Here is a 25,075-nt window from a genome sequence, read left to right on the forward strand (position 1 = left end):
TGAGTTTTAGGAAAGGTAGGAAAACTGAAGGAGATAGTATTTGATAGGACTAATACTGCTCACATGCTATGTGAAGGGCCTTTGCCTATCTTTCATAGGTGTTTGAGAATCGATAAAGAATTTGCTAAGTTAGTACTTAGCTACAAGGCTAAGTTGTAATCTTGTTAGATGTATATTTTTAATAACTTTGGCAGGAGAAACGGAATTGAAGAGGAACCACATGGTGGTAAGGTGACCAGGGTTTCAGTCGGTGAGAGCCTTAACAAGGGTAGTGGTAATATTAAGGATTCAAGATTGAGTTTTCTGGAGTAAAGAAAAATATTTAGAAAGTGAAGTAAGTAAGAGTTCAGGGACTAGTTGTGAGAATTTAAGAAGTTTAGGATAACACAAGAGGTGGTAATTATTGAAGCAAGATTTTTGAGGTGGTAAGGGTTAGAGTGAAGAATATAGGGATTGCTCTTGAATAACAAAGTCTCTTATCTTCTGAAGCTGGAAGAAGGAGGTTAAGATGAATATGTGTTGACAAATATGTGATGTTAAATGTGTTGGTAGATAAGAATGGGAAACTCAAAAGTCATTCGTGCCTGAGCTATCAATTTTCTTAGTAAATTAGGTCACTTGTACCACTTGGTACTTCTTGATAGAGTGGTTTGATTATTGACTAAGTTTGGGAAGTACAGACTTAAACGGCATTTCTTTACTGAAAAATAATAGAAATCCTTTAAAATGCTGATGTACATTGTGCATTTCTAACAAGGAACTGTATAAAATACAGTTCTCAAATTTATATGTCTATGTAACCTTAAAATAATTTTTTTGTGATAAAATACACATAACAAAATTTGCAGTCTTTACTGTTTTCAGTTGTACAACCTAGTAGTATTAAGTACATCCATATTGTTGTCCACTCATCACCACCATCATTTCCATAACTTTTTTCATCTTGCACAACTGAAACTATACCTGTTAAACAATCACTGCCCATTCGCCCTTCTACCAGCCCCTGGCTACCACCATTCTACTTTCTGTCTCTGTGATTTTGATGACTCTACCTCATTTACTCTGAGCACCTGCATTGTTTGTCTTTTTGTGATTGGCTTATTTCACTCAGCATGATGTTAAGGTTTATCCATGTTGTAGCATATGTCAGAATTTTCTTCCTTTTTAGGGCTGAATAATCCATTGTATGTGTATAACATATTTTGTTTATCCATTCATCTGTTGATGGACATTCTGTTTTTAATTTTTTTGAGGAGCCTCCATTCTGCTTTCTACAGTGGCAGCACCATTTTAACATTCTGATTAGCAGTGCACAGAGGTTATAATTTCTCCACATTATCATCAACACTTGGAATTATCTGTTTTTTCATAGTCACTATCCTAATGGAAGTGAGGTAATATCTCTTTAGTTTTGGGACCATGAAACTTTTTAGGCAATATTTTTTAAATAGTTTTTGTGGTACACAGTGTTTGGTTAGGGGATTTGAGAAGACTGAAAACTTGGAAAGTTATTGGGGAAAATGAGTGAAGAAGTGGACCAAATATTTAGACTCTCATGCTGAAATTAGAAACCTAATCATACTTGTATTTTAAAGACTTTAATAGCTAGAAGATGATGCATGGTGTTTCAGGGTTGGCTGTTAGCAGAGCAGATGGGAAGTGGCATGTGTGTAGGGTGTTAACATTGGTGTAGTTGAATTTATGTCATTGGCAATGGCCATTGTTGGAAGGTTGTGTTGCTTGATGAAAGTGTTGGGTGGGTTACAAAAAGCTTGATGGTTCAAAGTATAAGTGAATCTCTTAGAAGAATAGATAATAGTAATCAGAACCCAAGTTAGTGATTGGCAGAAATAGAGAGGAAGTGAGGGACCCTCAAGTTAAAATGTCTAATATTTGGGGGGCTAGGGTCTTGGGATAGATCATATACACAGATACTGAAGTCACAATACCAATGATATAACTGGTACAAAATAAAGCCTTTAGTATGTGGGTAAAATTTACCAGAACAGAGAGGGAAGGAAGAAGGGATTTGGGTAGAGAACATGAGTTTCAAAGTATAAGTTGTATTTGTATTGTGCTTTGTTTTGTTTGGAGGGATGGGCATTGCTTATTTTTAATAGAGGGAAAATTAGAAAAATAATAGTGCACTTAGTGGTTTGATTGTCTATCAAGTGTACAAGGGTTGCAAGATAAAAAATGCCTTTGGGGGTAAATCAGGCTTTAGTGAAAGCAAAGAGGTTGAGTAACCATTATATAAAGCATTTGAAGATAGGTGACAGCCCGTATCATAAATGTGATTCTGGAGATCTTGGTGTGGGAGAGGTTAGATGGATGAATCAAGAGTAAAGAATGGAAAAGGAAAAGGGAAGATGAGACTTACATTTTGTGTTTTTGTTTTTGTTTGGCCACTCTGCGGCCTGTGGAGTTCCCAAGCTGGGGATCAGATCTTTCAGAGCTGCAGTTGCAATCTATGCCTCAGCTGTGACAACGCTGGATCCTTAACCTACTGTGCCGGGCCAGGGATTGAACCTGTGTCCCAGCACTCACAAGACTGCCAGTCTCATTGTGCCTGAGCGGGAACTCTGAGACTTGTATTTTGTAGTAAAAATCAGGGATTGCAAGGATGTGAAGCACGATAGGTATCACAAGGTTCCAGGTAAAACTCGATGTTAAAGTTCTCTTTAAGTAAGCTGCCATACTGTTTAACTTGCCCATGTTAAGGTAGAGTAACAGGAAATTCGATCTACCATGATGACTCCACAAAGATGTCTAAGGTTCTAGCTATAATTCTGAGACTATAGCTCTTAAGTTTTCATGTCTGCCACAATTTCTCAAATTCCTATACCCATAGAAATACTAACCAAGCAGTAGTTTAGTAAGATTTGTTCTACCTTAATCTTGCAAGTCTTGATTTACAAAATAGGTAATGAAAGATCCTTGGTTTTACTAAGAATTACCTAGTGTGTTTGATTAATGGTAACATCCTATATTTATTAAAAGTGTTTTTTTAACGCTTTGAGGTGCATTTGCATTTGACATCCTTTAACCAGAAAATAACTTGAGTACATTTAAAATAGTAATTTATATAAAAGTAAAAAATATGCCTGTTTGTTTTTAGGAATTCTTAGTGTCATCCTTTCCCAGAGTGTAGAAAATCAGTATAAGTTTTTAACTCCTACATGCTAATTTATAGTTAGCCTAGTAATAGAACTAACACAATAACTCAGATCTTTTTATTCATTTGTGTGTATTATCTACTTGGATTTTGTTTAAATTTTTATATGTATACCATGTAGTAGTTTTTTTCCACATATTAATTTAGACTTTAATTTTTTTAGTAATTTCAGAGCAATTTCTAACAACTTCAGATTTGTTATCTTTGATAATTGCTCCCCAACCCTGTCTCGGTCTCACACTTAGGCTGTGTTTTCAGGTGTGTAAGACAGTAAATAGAACCCAAGTTTAAATATATCAAGTGATTTATGTATTCAGTTATTTACTAGCAAGGCTTTTTTTTTCTTAAATGCTGGAGTGACCCAGAACCTAGTCCTCAGGCCATCATTATTCATTCTCTAGGTAAGAGCTTTACTATATATACTGTGACAACTTGCATATTTTCATCTCCACCTCTGACTTAGCTTCTGAATTGTAGACCCATATATCCAATAATTAGATGCCCGATTCTCAAACTTAAATCCAAAATAAAATAGAACAGTAAAATAGAACTCTTTTTGGTTTTCATCCTCTCAGATCTAGTTGTCTTGTAATTTTGTCAGTTTAGTCAATGGCAACTCTTTTTAGTTCCAGTGTATCCAAAACTTTGTTTTGGAAGCATCCTTGGTTTCTCTTTTCTCACTGTTTTTGGCAAACCCTCTTGACTCCACCTTTAAAATACTGATAACTCAACAACTTTTTTTTTTAAACACCGTTTCTTTCCATCTCTACCTCTCTGATTAAAGCCATCATCTTTTGCTAAAAATGAAATTCTTCCCAGTAGTTTTGCTACTTCCATGCTTACCTCTTAGAACGTATTTTCTGTGTAGCAGCCAGTGATTTTTTTTTTTTTTTTTTTTTTTTTTGCTTTTTAGAGCCGCACTGGCGGCATGTGGAGATTCCCAGGCTAGGGGTCCAATCAGAGCTACAGCTGCTGGCCTATGCCACAGCCACAGCCACGCCAGATCCGAGCCACATCTGCGACCTACACCACAGCTCACGGCAATGCTGGATCCCCAACCCTCTGAGCAAGGCCAGGGATCAAACCCACAACCTCATGGTTCCTAGTCGGATTCATTTCCGCTGAGCCACGATGGGAACTCCTCCATTCAGACAGAAGTTAAACCATGTTACTTATGCTTCAAGCCTTTCAAAGGTTTCTCATCTCTCCCAGAGTAAAATCAAAGAATGTGTAAGGCCTGTATAAGCTTTCTTTAACTTCTGTGACTTTCCATTTTCTCTTTGAAAATTCAGTAGTGAACCCACCTGGTGGTAGTGCTTGTCTGTCTTTGTCTACACTGGCTTTATGTGCTTGCCATTATTATGTTTGGTTGTTCTTAAGACTTGTGCCTGTTTTCTCTGACCCTTCTCTCTGATATCCACATGCTTCCTCTCTCACTTGCTTCAGAGCTCTCAAATGACAGCTTATCAGAAAGGCCTTCCTTCACCAATTTTCATCAAAGGATGGTTGTGTTCTGAATTCCCTGTTCCCCTTACTGTGCTATATTTATGAATAAAAATAAATAAGTAAATACTAGATGAATGAGTGAAATTACCACATTTATTTAAAATTTTTATCTCTACTCTTTTAATTCCCTTGCAGAAATGTAGGAAGAATTTTCTGGGATCAATAAACTGATAGATGTGTACTATATCTATAGCCTGTAGAACATCTTGAGCTCTTACAGTATGACAAGCCATTGGGCTCAGTACTGTACTTGCATTATATCATTTAGTAGGAGAGGTAAGCCTTTTAATCAGAATAGACTCTGTCCTCTGAAAGAGAATGTAGAGAATAAATATAGTTTCTTCATTAAATTTATGATTAAAATTCACTAGCGAACACATCCAGAGGTGGCGCTTTTTGTTTTAGGTGCTTTATTTTTTAATTGATTTATTATCTTTAGTCCTGTTCATTGTTTCTCTTTCTTCTTGTGAGTTTTGGCACATTGTGTCTTTCAAGGTATTGGTCTATCACATCTAGTTTATCAAACTGTGGTTGTAGAATTGTCCATAATATTCCTTTATTATTTAAATTTTCCCGTGCTTTATACCTGTGTGCCCTCTTTCATTTCTGACATTAGTAATTCTTGTCCCTTCTCTTTCCCTTAATCAGCCTGGCTGCAGTATTACCAGTTTTTTTTAATGATCTTTTCAAAGAACCAGCTTTTGATTATGTTGGTTTTTCTCTGTTGATTTTATTTTTCAATTTCATTCATTTCTGCTCTAATTTTTATTATTTTGTCTGCTTATTCTGGATTTTTTATTCTTATTTATTTATTTTTGCTACACTGTCCAGTGGCTTTATGTGGGATCTCAGTTCCCAGACTGGAGATTGAACCCTGGTATGCAGTGGTGAATGTGCTAAGACCTAACCACTAGACCACCAGGGAACTCCTTACTATGGATTTAATTTGCTGTTTTTCTAGTTTACTGAGGTGATCTTTTTAAAGATCTTCTTTTCTAATAAATGCATTCAAGCAAATTTCCCTCTAAACACTACTTTCACTGCATCCCAGAAATTTTGATAAGTCGTGTAATTTAGTTCAAAATGTTTTTTAGTTTCTCTTGGGATTTTTTTTCTTGGACTTGTGTTCTTTAGGAGTCTGTTGTTTAATCTCCATGTTTTGAGATTTTCCAGTTATATTTCTGTTAACTGATTTCTAGTTTAATTCTGTTGTAGTCAGAGTCTAGACATTGTATGGGTTCTATTCTTTTAAATGTATTGTTATGTCTTAAGGCCCAGAATGTGATTTGTCTTGGTCAGTGTTTTATGTGAGCTTGAGAAGAATGTGTAATATCCTGTTACTGGATGAAGTAGTCCTGAGATATCAATTATATCCAGTTGATAGATGGTGCCATTGAGTTCAACCATGTCCTTAATGATTTTCTTCCTGCTTAATCTGCCAATTCCTGATTAGAGAGACATTGAAGCCTCCAACTATGACAGTGGATTCCCCTGTTTTTCCTTGAAGTTCTGTCACTTTTTGCCACATATAATTTGATGTTCTTTTTAGGTGTATACACATTAAGGATTGCATTATCTTCTTCTTCTTTTTTTTTTTTTTTTCCGTCTTTACTAGGGCTGCACCTGCCGCATATGGAGGTTCCCAGTTTAGAGGTCTTATTGGAGCTGTAGCTCCCTGCCAGTGCCAGAGCCACAGCAACACAGGATCCGAGCCACGTCTGCGACCTATACTACGGCTATGGCAACGCCGGATCCTTAACCCACTGAGCAAGGCCAGGGATCGAACCCACAAACTCGTGGTTCCTAGTCAGATTCGTTAACCACTGAGCCACGATGGAAACTCCTGCAATATTTTCTTGAAGAAATGAGAAATCCTTTATGTAAAGTCCTTTATTAACCCTAACTTACTCTGCTTTGAATTCTGCTCTGGTGAAATTAATAGAGCTACTCTTGCTTTCTTTTGGTTATTATTGTCATCGTATATACTCATTTTCTATTTACTTTTAATTTACATGTGTCTTTATAGTTAAAGTATAGGCAGCTTATAGTTGGTCTTACTTTTTTTTTGATCTGCTCTGACAATCACTTATCTTTTGTTGGTACATTTAGGCCACTGATGCTTTAAACTGATTATTGATATGGTTGGGTTAATATCTAGTATGTTTGTGTTGCTTTTGGTTTTTGTTCCTATTTTTGTCTTCTGTTATTTTTCTTTCTTTTATGGTTTTACTTGAGCATATTATATGATTCCATTTTCTACCCTTTATTAGCATGTCAGTTATCCTATACTATTAATTTTCTCTAGTGGATGTCATAGTTTTCACTTATATCTTCTCCTAGTCCACTTTCAATAATGGGAATGTGAGTACCTTGTAAAAACAAAATAACCCTAAGTCCTTCCCCCATCCCACATATCATTGCTGTCATTCATTTCACTTACATATGGGCACATGCATGTGCTTGTGTGCACACACAAGTGGGCATTCATAACAAATACATAGTTGGTATTATTTTGAACAAGGTAGTATCTGTTAGGTCAGTTAAGATTAAGAAATGTAAAAGTTTTTATCTTACTTTTCATTTACTCCTTTTTCGGTTCTCTTCCTTTATGTTTAAATTTAAGTTTCTGATCTGTATGATTTTCCTTCTCTCTTAGGAACTTCTTTTAACATTTCTCGCAAGGCAGGCCTATTGACGACAAATTCTCTCAATTTTTGTTTGTCTGAGAATCCATTTCTCCCTCACTCTTGAAGATTAATTTCCCATGGTACAGAATTCTAGGTTGGTGTTTTTTTCTTTCTTTTTTTTTCTCTTCAGAACTCTAAATATTTCATTTCACTCTCCTTTCTGAGGAGAAGTCAGATATAATTCTAATTTTTTTTCTGTAGTTAAGAAGTTTTCCTCCTCTGGTTTCTTTCAGAACTTTATCTTTGATTATCTGTAGTTTGAAGATGACATGTCACAGCATAGGGTTTTGGGGGGCATTTATCTTGCTTGGTGTTTTCTGAGCTTCCTGGATCTATGGTCTGGTGTCTGATATTAATTTGGGGACATTCTTAGACATTGTTTCAAATGTCCTGATGATTTTTTCTTCACTTTTTTTGGTGTTCCCATTGTGTGTATGTTAAAATTTTTATAGCTGTCCCCCAGTCCTTGGATAGTCAGTTCTGTTTGTTATTAATCTTTGTTCTCTTTGCTCTTCAGTTTTTGAAGTTTCTTTTTTTTTTTTTTTTTTGTCTTTTGTTGTTGTTGTTGTTGCTATTTCTTGGGCCGCTCCCGCGGCATATGGAGGTTCCCAGGCTAGGGGTCGAATCGGAGCTGTAGCCACCGGCCTACGCCAGAGCCACAGCAACTCGGGATCCGAGCCGCGTCTGCAACCTACACCACAGCTCACGGCAACGCCGGATCGTTAACCCACTGGGCAAGGCCAGGGATTGAACCCGCAACCTCATGGTTCCTAGTCGGATTCGTTAACCACTGCGCCACGACGGGAACTCCTGAAGTTTCTGATGTTAATATCTTCAAGGTTTTTCCTCGGTTGTTTCCATTAAGCCTGTCAAGCCCGTCAAACATTTTAAAATTCTGTTACGGTGGGGTTTTTGTTTTTGTTTTCCCTTTTTTCGCCACCCCTTGGCATTTGGAGTTCCTAGCCCAGGGATCAAATCTCAGCTGTAGTTGTGACTTAACGCCACAGCTGCAGTGACACCAGATCCTTAACTGTGCTGGGCCAGGGATCAAACCTGTGTCCCACCACTCCAGAGACAACACCAATCCCATTGTGCCACAGTGGGAACTCCACAGTGTTTTGTTTTGTTTTTTTAATTTTTTGGCAGCGCCTGTGGCATGTAGAAGTTCTCAGGCCAGGGATTGAACCCGTTCCACAGTTGAAACTCAAGCCACTGCAGTGACAACTCCATATTCCTAACCCATTGGGTCACAAGAGAACTCCCCTGTTGCAGTGTTTTGATCTCTGCACTTGTTTTCTTTGGTTCTTAGGATATCCATTTCTCTGCTTATTACATTGTTCATGCTTTCTTACATGCTGCCTACTTTATCCTGGTATAGTTGGTTTAAATTTCTGGTATGATAATTCCAACATCCCTACTATGTCTAGTTCTTATGCTTGCTCTGTTTTTGCAAATAATGTTTTTTGTTTGTTTGTTTTGCTTTTTTGTATGTTTTGTCATTTTTTTCTTGATAGCTGGACATGATTTCCCAAGTGAAAGAAATTATTATTATTATTATTATTATTATAAATAAACCTTTAGTAATGTGATGGTGAGATGTAAGAAGAAAGGAAGCATTTGATAATATCCCAGGTGGTTAGGCTCTGGTAAACTGGTTTTGTCTGAGGATAGGCCTTGGTGAGAAGAACAGAGGGCTCTGTTATATCTCAGTGATTGCTTTTCCTCATCCCCTGCTGTATGCATGAGGGGATTTTTCCTAGTAGTTAGTGTCAGAATCTAGTTTAGCTTCTCAGGGTAAGGCTCACAAAAATTGTCGGGGCTCCCTTATCACTGGGCCCTCAGGAGTTTTCAACTCTTGACTTTATGGTAGGCCCAGGGAATTTGTCAGTAAGAGCTTCGATTTTCCTATTCTGTCACAGGTCCTGCTTGTGAATCTCTGCTTCAGTAGGCTGCGACTCCCTGCATTTGCCATTGTGTCCAATGTTAGGTGCAGCAGTTTGCTTTATGTCCCTTCTTCCTGTAGGAATCCAAGAACTCTTTTTGGTTTGTTTCAGTCTCTTCAGCTTTTTATTTGTAATTGGATTGGAGTACTGACTTCCTACCTCCTTATGTGTGAAACCAGAAATGAGAAGTTGAGATACAGCTTGGATGCTGTTTTCTGTATGGAGTGGGAAAAAATATTTCTGTATAACTTCCAACTTAAATATACTTACATGTGGTAAAAGCATTTATGGATTCAATAACATCGAATGCATTGTGAAGTAAAAGATACAAATCTCTTCAACCAAATAAAGACAACTCTTCTGTTTTCAAGAATCTCTCCTGTGAGTTCTGAAATCATGTTCTTATTCTCCAGATTGAGTCTTTGCATATTCTTTTGTATGATTCTAATATACTTAAAAAATTGGGAGGTATCCTGACATTTGTTTCCCTTTATGCTTAAGTACTAGAAAAAGGTAGGGTTAATTGACACTGATATTTAGACAGTATCAGGAGAGAAATTGAAGAATCTTCATTGAGGCTCTGACATTTGGTAGATTCTGAGAACATAACTGTAAATAAATTATTGGATCATGCGTCTCAAGGAGCTTAGCATGTAATTAATAAGCAGTTATGATAAATTATACTGAGAGTAGGTACAGGTTACTGTGGGAGCAACAGTCATGATCTTGAAAATGATACCTATGCTGAATCAGTATAAATGTAGAAATCATGGTGTTCTAGGTAGGAAGAAAACTTTTCTAAGACCTAGAACCAGGAGAGACAGCAGAACAAATTTCTCTGAACTGTAGAAATTTAGTCTTACTGGAATACACAGGAGATGGTAAATGGGGTGAAAAATGTAGCTGGAAGAAAAAGCCAGAATCATATAGTGAAATGCCTGGGTACTACAGAAAAGCCCTTGTTTTTCTCCTGGTACACATAGGAACTAATGAAAGGTGTTAAACCTAGAAGTGACATGAGTTAGTCTGTCCACTTTTCTACCGCAAAATATATGTATATGCCATTTTAAATAGAGGGAAACATACTCCTGGTTTAAGTTACAGGTGGATGAGATGAACTGCCTCTGGCCTTGTCTTAGAAGGCAAAATGAGCAAAATCCTGCTATTTGTTGAAGTATAATGAAAGGATTTTTAAAATCAGTGGGAGTGAATTTTGCCTTGGGGGTTGGAAGTTCCTGGGCAAAGGGTTCCACCCTGTGCAGCAGTCAGAGCCACTGCAATATCAACTGTGGATCCTTAACCCTCTGTGCCACAAGAAAAAGTCCCAGAATTTTACATTTTATTCATCATATCTTATATTAGTGGGAATAGTTTACAGTTTACTTCCTAGAATAATTGTGAGGTTTAAAAGACATAATGTACAAAAATCAGTACGTTATTGAATATTTATTTTATTTGTTATTTTAGGTTGTAGCACTACCCTCTATGCAGGTGCCCATACCAGAAACCTAGGTATTCAGTTTTTGCACTCATTTACCCCTAAAAACTACATCTTTTAAATATTTCTTGCATCAGTTTCTTCCTCTTTCCTGCTATTTCTACATTCTTTATACCTGGTCTATCATAGTAGTCATCACTGAACTGGATTGCCTGCTGCCGGTTTTGCCCATTTTGTTCCCAGTTTAGAAAATGGAATTACCATAAAGGGAGATCTGACTCTGACCTGCTGAAGATTCTTTAGTGTCTCCTAACCCTCCTAATGAAGGATGTGTGAATCTCTGATACTTCTTGCCAGATAGAGTATATGTGCATTTTTATGGGGAGAAATTTATTAGCTTTTGTAAGATTACTCCTGCTGGCTAAAATCTGAATTCCTTATCATGCCTTTATAAAGTCTCCTATAATTGGGCTTCTCCCTGCCTCTTCATATTTTTCGAGTCCTTCCTTGAACTTTATTCTGTTGAACTGCCTCCAGTTGTCCTAAGACCACATTCTCAAGCTCTTGTACCTTTGCTCACTTATTTCCTTATCTGAAACTGTCTTCCCACCATTTTTGTCATCAGTTCCTAGTCATCATTTGTGGTATATCATGGCTAAGTTGCCTTTTTTAGTATTGCCATACCTCTTGAGTCCCTATGATACTAAAATCTTCTGGCTTTCTTTTCCTTTAAACAATATGTTCCTTGAAGAAAGAGCTCATATGAAAATAAACCAGAGGACCTGAAATAGTACTGGTTTCTCAAGTATTTCTCAGTTATACTGAAGGAGACATTTGGAAATCACCAGGTACTGCTAAAGCCTTTGAAAATCAAAGTGTCTAATGGCTGATCCCTGGGGAGTATAAACATTTCTAGATCAGGAAGGGAAGTATCTGAGGAACAGCTAGAGAGAAAGGAGGAAAAGTAGGAGATAGTGTTCTAAAAACCCACAGTCAATAATTTCCAAAACGCCTATGTTTCTCAGCAAAAGTTAAGTAAAATAAGGAGTGAAAAGTGGTGACTTGGTGAGAACAACCAGCTACATCTACTAGATACAAGGCATTGGAAGCCTTGATTTGTTTGTTTGTTTGTTTTTGTTTTGTTTTTGTCTTTTCCTAGGGCTACACCCGTGGCATATGGAGGTTCCCAGGCTAGAGGTCGAATCAGAGCTACAGCTGCGGGCCTACGCCGCAGCCACAGCAATGCAGGATCTGAGCTGTGTCTGCGACCTACACCACAGCTCACGGCAACGCTGGATCCTTAAACCCACTGAGCGAGGCCAGGGATCAAACCCACAACCTCATGGTTCCTAGTCAGGTTCATTACCACTGAGCCATGATGGGAGCTCCTTGATTTGTTTAATACACATTGTTACTCTAGTTCTCCACTAATGCTTCCGGACTGTTTCTGTTATTTTTTCTGAATTAGAATCCCTGTTCCTTTGAGGCTGTGCTTTCTGACCATGTCATCCTCTGTCTTTCTTCTCAGGCTTTGAAGAACTCATACTTTGCTACTGCAGATCTCCTGCTATCCTTTGTTTCGATGATTAACCCTTTAATATCTCAATCCCTCAACCACTTTATCTTCAAAAACCTTCACCTCTGCTTCCTGCTTCTTCCCATTCCCATGGGCATGTGACCCTGAATTGTTTTACCCCTGAAACCTTTAATTAAAACACTCAACTCTGGTTGTAGACTTTGTGTGCTTTCTTACTTTCTTACTGCTGTCTTCCAGCCTCAACTTTCTGGTTCCTGGTACTCCTGACATGAATTGGTTCAGACCCAGAAGTTTGAATAGATTGTATTCTATAGGTTGCCTTTTCACTCTGTTCTTTCCTTTGCTATTTTTTAAGTTTGATATTGTCCCACTTAGCTATTTTTGCTTTTGTTGTCTCTGTTTTGGTGTCTTATCAAAAAATTCATTGCCAAAATCAAATGTCTGAAACTTTCCCCCTATTTTTTCTTCTAGAAATTTGGTAGTTTCAGGTCATGTAACCTAGGCCTTTAATCCATTTTGAATTAACTTTTGTATATAGTATAAGGGTCCAACTTCATTCTTTTGCATATGAATAAATATTCAGCACCATTTGTTGAAGAGATTGTCCTTTCCCCGTTTTGTACCCTTAGCACTTTTGTTGAAATCATTTGACTATATGCGTAAGAGTTTATTTCTGGGTTCTCTGTTCTGTTCCATTGATCTGTATGTCTTGTCTTAATGCCTATACCAACCATTTTGATTACTATAGCTTTGTAAAGTTGTAAAATCAGGAATTTTGAGGCCTCGGATTGATTTTCTTTCTCTAGATTGTTTTTTGCAGTTTGGGGTCATTTGAGATTCCATATGAATTTTAGGATTTTTTTTTTTCTATTTCTGAAAAAATCTCATTGGGATTTCTATATGGACTGAATTGAATCTGTAGATTGCTTTGAGTAGAATAGACATTTTAACAGTATTAATTAAGTCTTCCAGTCCATGAACACAGGTTATCTTTCCATTTGTTGATATTGTCTTTAGTTTCTTTCAGCTATATTTTGTAACTTTCAGTGTACAAGTCTTCTGCCTCCTTGGTTAAGTCTATTCATAAGTATTTTATTTTTGATGGTATTGTAAATGGAATTATTTTCTTAATTTTCAGATCATTCATGATTAGTTTATAGAAACAACTGGTTTTTGCATGTTGATTTTTGAATTCTGAAACTTTACTGGATTCATTTTTTAGTTCTAACAGTTTTTTTGCTTGTGGGCTCTTAAGAGCTTCCTGCATATTCATTGCATCCTTCAAACAGATAATTTTGTTTCTTCCTTTCCTGTTTGGATGCCTTCATTTATTTTTCTTGCCTGATTGCTCTAAGATTTCCGGTACTATGTTGAATAGAAGTGGTGAGAGTGGGAATGGCATCCTTGCCTTGTTCTGATCTTAAATGGAAAGCATTTTTTCCAAGTTTACACCACTGAGTATTATCTTGACTGTGGGCTTTTGTATATGGCCTTGATTATTTTGAGGTAAATTCCTTTTGTGTCTAGCTTGTTGACTTGTTATGAAGGAGTTTTTGGCAAATGCTTTTTCTGTACCAGTTCGGATGATCATGTTATTTTTGTCCTTCATTTTGGTAATTTGGTATATGACATTGATTTTCATAAGATGAAGCATCCTTACATTCCAAGAATAAATCCCATTTTGATGATATATAATCTCCTTTTAAGATTCTACTTGCTATTAATTTATTGACTTTGCATCAGTATTCATCAGGGATATTGGTCTGTATTTTTTCTTATATCTCTGTGTCATTTTTGTATCACGATAATGCTGGCCTCATAAGTAAGTTTGGAAGTGTTCCCTTCTTTTCATTTTTTTGGGAAGAGTTTGAGAAGAATTGGTGTTAATTCTTCTTTAAATCTTTGGTGGAATTCTCCATTGAAGCTGTCTGGTCTTGGGCCTTTGTAGAAATATATTGATTTTTTTTCTAAGTCAATTTGTTGGTCTCATGATCCTTTTTATTTTTGTGGTATCAGTTATAACTTATCTTGTTTTACTTATGTTTTTTTTTTTTTTTTTTTTTTTTAATGGCTGCGCCCAGGGCATGCAGAAGTTCCCAGGCCAGGGATCAAACCTGAGCCACAACAGTGACAACACCAGAACCTTAATCTGCTGAGCCACCAGGGAACTCCCATTTCAGATTTTGTTATTTGAGTCTTTTCTCATTTTTCTTGGTCTAGAAAGTGATTTGTTGATTTCCTTAAAATTCTCCAAAAACAGCTGTTGGTGTCAATGATTATTCTTTTGTTTTTTTTTTGTTTTTTTTTTTTTTTTTTTGTCTTTTTTGCTATTTCTTGGGCCGCTCCCGCGGCATATGGAGGTTCCCAGGCTAGGGGTCTAATCGGAGCTGTAGCTACTGGCCTACGCCAGAGCCACAGCAACGTGGGATCCGAGCCGTGTCTGCAACCTACACCACAGCTCACGGCAACGCCGGATCATTAACCCACTGAGCAAGGGCAGGGACCGAACCCGCAACCTCATGGTTCCTAGTCGGATTCGTTAACCACTGCGCCACGACGGGAACTCCTCAATGATTATTCTTATTTGTCCCTATCCTCTATTTTGTTTCTCTGTGATTTTTATTGTCTCCCTCCTTTTGCTAACTTTGCATTTGTTTTTCTCATTCTTTAAGTTCCAAAGTTAGGTTGTTGATTTGAGGTCTTTTTTTTTTTTTTTTTTTTTTTTTTTTTTAAGTGGGTGTTTACCACTATAAACTTCCCTCATAGTACCACTTCTCCTGCATCCTGTACATTTTACTATATTATGTTTTATTATCATTTACCTCGAGATATTTTCTAGTTCCTCTTCTGATTTCTTCTTTTTTTTCTCGTCTTTTCTAGGGCTGCACCTGTGGCATGTGGAGGTTCCCAGGCTAGGAGTCTCATCAGAGCTGTAGCCACTGGCCTATGCCAGAGCCACTGCAACTCAGGGTCTGAGCCGGATCCTTGACCCACTGAGCGAGGCCAGGGAATGAACCCTCAATCTTATGGGTCCTAGTTGGATTTGTTAACCACTGAGCCACGACTGGAACTCCCTGATTTCTTCTTTGACACCATTGATTGTTCAAGATGGTTGTTTGATTTCCACATATTGTGGATGTTCGGGTTTTCCTTTGGGAGTTTGATTTCTAACTTCATTCCATTGTGGTTGGAAAAGATACTTGGTATGATTTCCACCTCTTAACTTTTGTTAAGACTTGTTTTGTGGTTTGATATGTGATCTTTCCTGGAAAATGTCCTGTGTGCAATTGAGAAAATACAGATTCTGCTGATCTCCTGGGGAGTGTTGTTTATTTGTCTGTTAGGTCCATTTGGTCCATTATGATGTTCAGGTCTTCTGTTTCCTAAGTGATTCTCTGTCTGGTTGATATATCCATTATTAAATGAAGAACTTAAATGTCCTACTATAATTTTGCTACTATATGTTTCTCCCTTTGATTCTGTCAGTGTTGGCTTCATATATATTTTGTGCTTTGCTGTTAGGTGCGTATATATTTATAATTGCAATATCTTCTGGTGCATTGATCCTTTTGTTATTACATAATGTGTCCTTTGTTTCTTATGACAGCTTTTGACTCAAAAGTCTGGGGTTTTTTTTGTTTTTTTTTTGATTGAAATATATGTATATATGGCCACCTCTACGCACATTCAGTTTTTACTTGATATATGGCCAACTCTGCTCCCGTTCAGTTATTTTACTTGGATGGAATGTCTTTTTCCATTCCTTAACTTTCAGCTGTGTGTGTCCTTTAAAGTAATTCTCTTGTAGACAGCATTTAGTTGAGTCTTTTTTAAAATTCACTAAACCATTTATCCATTCTCTGTCTTGACTGGGGAGTTTAATCCATTTACATTTAAAGTAAGTACTGATGGAGAAGGACATAACTCTTGCTATTTTGTTATTTGATTTTTATATATTTTGTAGTTTTTTTCCCTCTTTTTCTCTGTGCATCTTCCTTTGTGTTTTGTTGATTTTTTTTTTTTTTTGCAGTGATGTGGTTTAATTCCTTTCCTTTCTCTCGTGCATCTTCTTTTTTTCTTTTTCTTTTTCTTTTTCTTTTTTTTTTTTGGCTTTTGCCTTTTCTAGAGCTGCTTCCCACAGCATATGGAGGTTCCCAGGCTAGGGGTCTAATTGGAGCTGTAGCCACTGGCCTACACCAGAGCCACAGCAACGCGGGTTCCGAGCTGTGTCTTCGACCTACATCACAGCTCACGGCAATGCCAGATCCTTAACCCACTGAGCAAGGCCAGGGATTGAACCCGCAACCTCATGGTTCCTAGTCAGATTCTTTAACCACTGCGCCATGACAGGAACTCCTTGTGCATCTTCTATAAGTATTTTCTTTGTGGTTATCATAGGAATTACATAAAAATCTTATAATTGTATTGATATATTTTAAACTGATAACAATTTCAATTGCTTACAAAAATTTCACTTATTTGTGTATTTTCCTTTTTATTATTGATGACACAAATCATACTTCTTTATGTCTTGTATCCATTAACATAGTTGAGTTTTTAAAAATGTTTATATCTTTTAAATCTCTGCTTGAATTAAAAGTGATTTACTCACCACCGTTACATTATTATATGATTCTGTATTCTGTAAATTTACCTTTATCAGAGAGCTTTACATTTTCATATGCTGTTGTGTTTTGTGTCCTTTTGTTTCAAGTTAGTTGTAGGACTCCCTTTTCCATTTCTTGTAAGACAGGTTTAATGGTGAGGGTCTACCTCAGCCTTTGTTCATGCTTGGAGGTCTTTATTTCTCCTTCATTTTAGGGGAATTTAAAAGTCAGTTTTGCCAGATAAGTGTTTTTGGGTGTAAGTTATTTTTTTCAGCACTGTGAATATGTCATCCCAGTCCTTTCTGGCCTGCAGGGTTTCTGCTGAAAAATATGCTGTAATTCCTTTTTTTAAAGGGCTGCACCCACAGCATTTGGAAGTTCCCAAGCTAAGGGTTGAATTGGAGCTACAGCTGCCAGCCTACGCCACAGCCATAGTAACGCCGGATCCAAACCACATCTACAACCTATACCATAGCTCACGGCAGTGCTGGATCCCTGACCACCTGAGTGGGGCCAGGGTACAAACCTGTACCCTCATGGATACTAGTCACATTCATTTCCTCTGCACTACAAGGGGAACTCCAAATATGCTATCATTCTAGTATCTTCCTTGTACATGACCAATTGTTTACCTTTTGCTTTCAAGATTTGTACAGCTTGATTTTAATGCATGTCAGTGTGAGCCTCTTTGGGTTCATCCCAGTTAGAGTCCTTTGAGCTTCTTAAAATTAGATATTTGCTTTCTTCCTCAGATTTGGGAAGCATTTGGTCATTGTTTTTTCAAATCAGCTGTCTACCTTGTTCTCTCTTCTGCTGATATTCCCCTAGTGCATATATTGGTTAGCTTGATGATATCCATTATATCCTTAAGGCTTATTTCACTTTTTTCCCCTCTGACTGAAGAATTACAAAGTTCATTGATTCACCCATTAAGTTCATTGTTTCTTTTCTGCTTGATCAGATCTGCTGTTGATCCCTTCTTGTGAATTTTTCATTTGTCCTTGTATTCTTCAACTCTAGAAGTTTTGTGTTGTGTTTTGTTTTGTTTTGGCCACGGCTTGATGGGGGAATCTCAGTTCCCAGATCAGAGATTGAACCCCGGGTCACAGTGGTGTAAGCACAGAGTCCAAACTAGCATTTGGTTCTTGTTTTATGTCTTATTTTTGATCTTTTCATTTTGTTCATGCATCACGATTTCATCTCATTTTCTCTTTGTGTTCTGTTGTAGTACATTGAGTATCCTTAAGTCAATTATGCTGAATTTTTTGTCACATAATTCATAGCTCTCTGTTTCTTTAAGGTCATTTTCTAGACCTTATTTTGTTCACTTGACTGGGCCATGATTATCTGTATTTTTTATGGACCTTGTTTTTTTGTTGGTTTTAGTGAATTTTGCATTTGGAAAACAGCTTCTCTCAAGAAGATTTGTATCTTTATCGACTGCCTTTGTAGATGTGAAGATCACTATCATTCATCCTAACTAGAGATTCTTGGTACCTCTAGAACCTTTTAGGGGCATCTTCTCTAGACCTGTGCTTGTAATTTCCCAATTGAAGAGATTTATTTGTTTCTTTTTTATTTTATTTTATTTTATTTTTGTCTTTTTGCCTTTTCTAGGGCCGCTGTCACGGCATATGGAGATTCCCAGGCTAGTGGTCTAATTGCAGCCGTAGCCACCAGCCTATGCCAGAGCCACAGCAACGCGGGATCTGAGCCGTGTCTGCGACCTACACCACAGCTCACGGCAACACTGGATCCTTAACCCACTGAGCAAGGCCAGGGATCGAACCCGCAACCTCATCGTTCCTAGTCGGATTCGTTAACCACTGCGCCACGATGGGAACTCCTATTCTTTTCTTTTTTAATAGCTTATAATAAATACAGTATTTTGCTGTCTCTTGTGTCTTTCTGTAGCACTTGAGGTTCTTTGGAGCTATAGCAAGCCAGGGAACTGTGTTTTATTTCTGTAGCCCCTACCCATCCAGCATATGCTAGTTCCATCAGTTCTCTGAGGCAAGACAGAAACTTGTCCCTTGGGCAGTTCCCTCAGAAAACTATAATGTCAGACATAATTCTTCTCTCTTCTTTTGTTCCCAAGGGAGACTCTGTAAGTTGGACTTTTCATCGCTGTTGTGAACTGTGCCAACTTGGGGAAGCAGTTGAAGCAAATGATATTTGTATCAAATATCAACTAGATAAAAATTTGACAACTTTGATAAAAATTTTGACAACTTTTTTTTTTTTTTTTTTTGGCTTTTTGCTATTTCTTTGGGCCGCTTCTGCGGCATATGGAGGTTCCCAGGCTAGGGGTCTAATCGGAGCTGTAGCCACCGGCCTACGCCAGAGCCACAGCAACGCGGGATCCGAGCCGCGTCTGCAACCTACACCACAGCTCACGGCAACGCCGGATCTTTAACCCACTGAGCAAGGGCAGGGATCGAACCCGCAACCTCATGGTTCCTAGTCGGATTCGTTAACTACTGCGCCATGACGGGAACTCCCCAACTTTTCTTAAATAAAACTTTCTTTTGTGAAAACTATATCTTATTCTGTAGGATCATGGTAATAGTTTATAGTCGAAATAATCTAATAATTCACTCAATTCCATTGTAACAGGCCTTATTGTAGCTGTGTCACAATTTTTCTTTGTCCGATTTATATCTATAAGGCCTAATACTATCTAGGATACCATTAGTCTTTTTTTTTTTTTTTTTTTTTTTTGACTTTTTTATTTTAGGGCCTCACCTGCAGCATATGGAGGTCCCAGGCTAGGGGTGGAATGGGAGCTACAGTTACCAGCCTACACCACAGCCATAGCAACGTGGGATCTGAGCCCCATCTGCGACCTACACCACAGCTCACGGCAATGCCGGATAATCCACTAAATGAGGTCTGGGATCGAACCTTAGTTCTCATGAATGCTAGTCATATTTGCTTCTGCTGAGCCACAGTGGGAACTCCCATTGGTCATTCTTAAAAAATTTTTTATGTTAAATAACACTTTGGGGAATGGGGCAGAGTATTTACAAAGACAGCATCTTAGAAGGAACAAAGCTATTCCACTTACTTTGAGACTCGTAAGCAGTGATTATTAACTTTGTAGACTGTTTATACAAGCCGTGAGCCCTTTCTGTTTTATCTTTGTCTTCTTGATTCTCACATTTTTCTTTGACATCATTTTTTTTTTTTTTTTTCTTGTCTTTTTGCCTTTTATAGGGCCACTTCCTATGGCATATGGAGGTTCCCAGGCTACGGGTCGAATTGGAGCTGTAGCCGCCAGCCTACGCCAGAGCCACAGCAACACAGGATCTGAGCTGCATCTGTTAACCACTGCTCCACGACGGGAGCTCCCTGACTTCATTTTCAATTAAAGCCCTTCTACTTAACATTCATATGTCCTTTTGATCTTTGCCTTTTTATCTTCTTTCATTATTCTGTGCTTGGCCCACTAGTAGTTTCTCTGTTGCATGTCACAGTTACAATTCCTTATAAGTTCTGTCATTTTTAATTCTAACTCCAATCTTGTTTGTTCATTGTTTGGATATATCTTCACTTTCTGACAGGTCCTGCTTCTATGTCTTAATCTCCTTTTTTCTTGTATTCATTGTTTATTTTCTAATTGCCTATTAAATTCAACCTAAGATCCTTTTCAATTTCCATCTCTTATATTTTGGGCTGTTTTGGTAGTTATAACTCCAGTGGTTTGCCATTCATATAGGAACATTAAGCCTTCTTCCCTAGTATGTTTGGTTTTTTTTTTGTTTTTTTTGTTTTTTTTGTCTTTTTGCCTTTTCTAGGGCTGCTCCTGTGGCATATGGAGATTCCCAGGCTAAGGGGTCTAATTGGAGCTGTAGCCACCGGCCTACGCCAGAGCCACAGCAACATGGGATCTGAGCCGTGTCTGTGACCTACACCACAGCTCACGTCAACGCTGGATCCTTAACCCACTGAGCAAGGCCAGGGATCGAACCTGCCTCATGGTTCCTAGTCAGATTCGTTAACCACTGCGCCATGACGGGAACTCCCCCCTAGTATGTTTTTTTGACAGGCAGATTTAGTTGCTGCACACAATATGTCAGTGTGTAACTTTTTTAAAATCATTATTATTATAGAATTTTGTTGTTTGTTTTTATTTTTTGTTAAGTGCTAGACTGTTCCATAAACAGATTTAAAGTCAGCAAGTGTGGTGATAGTGCCTTTGATGTTGACAGTGGTTTTCCTTTTTCTGCCACTGAGAGCTGAAACTACTTCTTTTTTTCCCCCTTTTTCCCTTTTTGGCAACCCCATGGCATATGGAGTTCCCAGACCAGGGATCAGATCCAAACCACAGTTGCACTCTATGCTGCATCTATAGCAATGCTGGATCCTTAACCTGGTGTGGTAGGCTGGGGATCAAACCTGCATCCCAGTATTCCAGAGACATCACCAATCCCATTGTGCCTCATGGGAATTACTGAAACCATTTCTTCTGCCTTTTGATATGTTCCCTAAGAATCTGCAATATGGTAAGAGTATTTTCTGCCAGGGTTTTATTTGGAAAACTTCCAAACATGCAGGTAAATTGAAAGAATTTCACATTGATACTGTATGCCTGTCATTTAGATTCTACCTTTAGTGATTTTGCTTTATCGCATATTCAACCTTCTGTTCATTAATCCATCTTTTTCTCCCCCATGTACCGCAGAGTTAATTGCTGACCTAAGCATACTACCCTCTAAGGTGAAACCATTTTTAAAAAGATTTCTGCCAAGTTTTCTAGAGTAACTCTGGCCCTCTGTATATGGTTTATTCCGTAGAACATTTGTTTGTAGGACTGTCTCACTGATTCAGTCATAGAAATAAAAGAATTCAGTGGACAGTATTGTCTGTTTTAAATGTGTAAGTAATCTCAAGAGCACTCTCTCACTAGGTCTCATTTGACTTGATCTGATAAGAAAAACATCATTTTATGAAAAAATCAAGATATTATAAAGTAATTTTTTTCTTTTTTGCATAGAAGAAAAGTCAGTGAAATGTGAGGAAATTACAGAAAGTAAGCCATTGCTTCTTTTCTTGCGGTTTTGAATGACAAATAAGGTGTCACTAAGGGACACAATCAGGAAAAGGCCTCTCTTCATTTCTTTCCTTTTTTCTATCTCATTTTTTTCCCTCTGTTTTCTCTCCTCCTTTTTTCTTCTTTACCTTTCTTTTTCCCTCTGTCCTCTCTTTCGCTTTCTAATCATACTTGGGAAAAGTTACGATTTCACTGCATTGATTTGCTGAGGGAAAAGAAAGAGTGAGAAGACCATGTGATTGAATGGAAGTGTCACTGGAGGGTAGAGTGTACAGTCTCTAAATTAAGAGTTGGGAAGTTTTTTCTGTAAAGGCCAGGTGGTATTTATTTTAGGCTCTGCAGGCTATACAGTCTCTGTTAAAACTGTTCCACTCTGCTGTTGTAGTGTGAAAACAGTGATAGTATGTAAATAAATGAGGTTAACTATGTTCTGCTAAAACTTTTTGGATGCTGAAATGTGAATTTCCCATGTAATTTCTATATGTCACAAAATATTCTCTTATGGACTTTTTCAACTATTTTAAGTTGCAGAAACCATTCTTAGCTTGCAAGCTATAAGAAACAGGTGGCACATGAGATTTGGTCCATGAGCTATGATTTGGCGACTCTTAATGTATAGGGATTAATCTTGTACAAGTTATGTACCAAAATGTCATTATTAGTGTACACTTTCCCAACTTCAAGCCTTTTTTAATATGCTCTAAATTAGATGGAGATACAGAATAATCTGCACACAGATTATTAATCTGTACACAGGGTGTCACCAGAGTGAGGAGAGTAGAAAAATGCTTGGTGGTGTTGATTCCACTGATGACATGGAGGTTCGCCTTTCAGTCCTGGCTTCCTTTTAGTCCTGTCTCTCAGTCTAGCTGCTATTTCTGTGTCTTGGGGCAGAGAAGCAGATCAAATGTAGAAACCTATTCTTATTAAATCTGTCTTAGTGGTTTTAAAAGCCCAAGTTTCAAAGTCAAACTTGGGTCCAATCTCTTATTAGATATGGGACTTGTTATGTAATTGATCTGAGCATCAGCAGAATAAAGAAAGTTAAATAGCACTAATTCATAGATTTGTGAGTTTGGTAACAACAGTAGCTAACATGTGGTGCTTACTTTGTGCCATGCAGTGTTCTGAGCACTTTAACTCATTGAATTCTCTCACAGCCATATTAATTCTTATGTACATCATCATTTTTAAGATGAGGAAATTGAAATATGGGAAGGCTAGGTAAAGTCGTTCAAGGTTACACATAAGTTATTAAGTGACTGAGGCAGTGAGTGAACTTGGGCAGTCTGGCCTCAGAGTTTTAACTTCTAGGGTTTACTGCCTTCTAAAGTGAGAACCTCTGTAAAGTACCTAGCATGTCAGTCCTTAACAAATTATAGTTATATTAAATTTACAGAATTTAGTGGTACCTGTTCTTCAAGAAACTTGTATTCTTGTGTGATGCCAAATATTCATAAATATGAAATTCAGATTATGATTTTTCAGGTAGTATTTTAATTTTTTCACAGTATTTCTGGGATATTCTAACATACAAGTTTTTTGTACCACTATTGTTAATTATTTTGAAATGTGTCACCTTCTATAAGACAGTATAGTGTAAACAACTTAGATTCTGAAGCCAGAAGACCTCGAGACTCCTATTCTCATCCTAGTTATGCACTTTCCTTTGTGTGACCTTGAATATGTGATTTGACTCCATTCTGTCTTCTTTTCTGGCTGTGGACTGATGATAATCCTCAAAGTCATGGGATTCAAATGAGATAACCCATGTCACAGTGCCTAACACTGTGTCCAGTATGTTAGCAGGCATTCAACAAATGCTGGTTCCTTGCTCATCTTTCTGTTACAGATTTGGAATTGAAAGGAGTCTTAAAGATGAGAAACTGAGGCCCAGAGAATTACTTGTACAGATAGTACAGCTACTTTGAGGCTTAAAGCCGGTGTTCTAATTTTTCAGTCTATTCCTCTTTTACTGTTCACAGTTCTTTATGCATTACATTCATATTATGCATTACTGAGATTTTTTGGTGTTTTTAGGACAAAACCTGACATTCTTATTAAGAAAGAGTGTTTTGGTATTTTAATTTTTGAAATTAATCTTTACAAAAATCATATAGACAGTTTAGTAAATGTTGAGACCATTCAAATCATGTATATGAAATTTTAAGACCACTGACATTTTTTAACACTTTGAAATAAAAATGCCTTGTGCTGTATTCACTACTTTTTAACTGACTTTTCCAATTAAGAGATCAATTAATGATCTATGCCAAGTTCAGATCTTGATAATTTTTATTCCATTATGTGAATGGTGATCAGTTTATTTTAGTTATCTATTGTTGGACATGTCAGTTTTTTTCTGAGATTTTATAGAAACAGCACATTTTAGCAAATATTCCTGTTATTTCCCAAAAATGGACTCTCTGGTTTATATGGTTTGTCCTCTGATTAATTTTTGAGACTTTTGATACATGTTCATTATTTTTCTTCCGAAAGGAAATATATTCTCCCTAGGCAAAGCTATTGCATTTTGGAAGAATATGGTATAAATCTTTTAGAGTCTATATTTCTCTTTCTTTACATGTCACATTTTTAATAATTTGCACAATGATATACCTGGAATGGTGTATTTTAATTTTCAGAAGTAGAGTTGTTTATAGTTACATATAATAAAATATCTCAAATCATGTTCATGCAGTTTCTAAGTGCGTTTAGTGGGTTTTCTTTTTTCTATTTGCATGCAATGAGTGGTAAATTTGCAAGTACATCTGAAAAACAGAGCAACAGAATGAACTGAATGTGTTTGAGTTATTAATGTTTGTCACTTGCCCTTGGTAGTTTAGAGACAAAGTCCTACTTTTGAGACAAAGTTGGACTTATTAGTGTCTATTTATTATTTGTCTTCTTGTTCAGTTTCTCATGATTAACAAGATGTATCTCACGATTAACAAGATGTAAACTCTAATGCCATTTGCCATTTAGTCCTACATGTTTGTCAGATAATTGTAGGGACATTTTAAGAATTAAATTGGGTTAATTACTTTTAAATTAGCTTTAATTATTTGTAGTTTTTATTCCTATATACATATTTGAAACCGAAAGGAATAGTTATGAATTACGGGTTTT

General features: G+C 37.2%; 1 protein-coding gene across 11 annotated transcripts in view; it reads left to right on the plus strand.

Annotated features, from left to right (window-relative positions):
- The window catches only part of UBE3A (ubiquitin protein ligase E3A), a 100,111-nt gene that overhangs the window by 40,764 nt on the left and 34,272 nt on the right, over positions 1-25,075 (plus strand).

The sequence above is a fragment of the Sus scrofa genome, chromosome 1, assembly GCF_054392235.1.
Source record: "Sus scrofa isolate SSC_HxYL_T2T_F1_AM1 chromosome 1, Sscrofa_HxYL_maternal_Yorkshire_Landrace_v2.0, whole genome shotgun sequence".
Lineage (NCBI taxonomy): Eukaryota > Metazoa > Chordata > Mammalia > Artiodactyla > Suidae > Sus > Sus scrofa.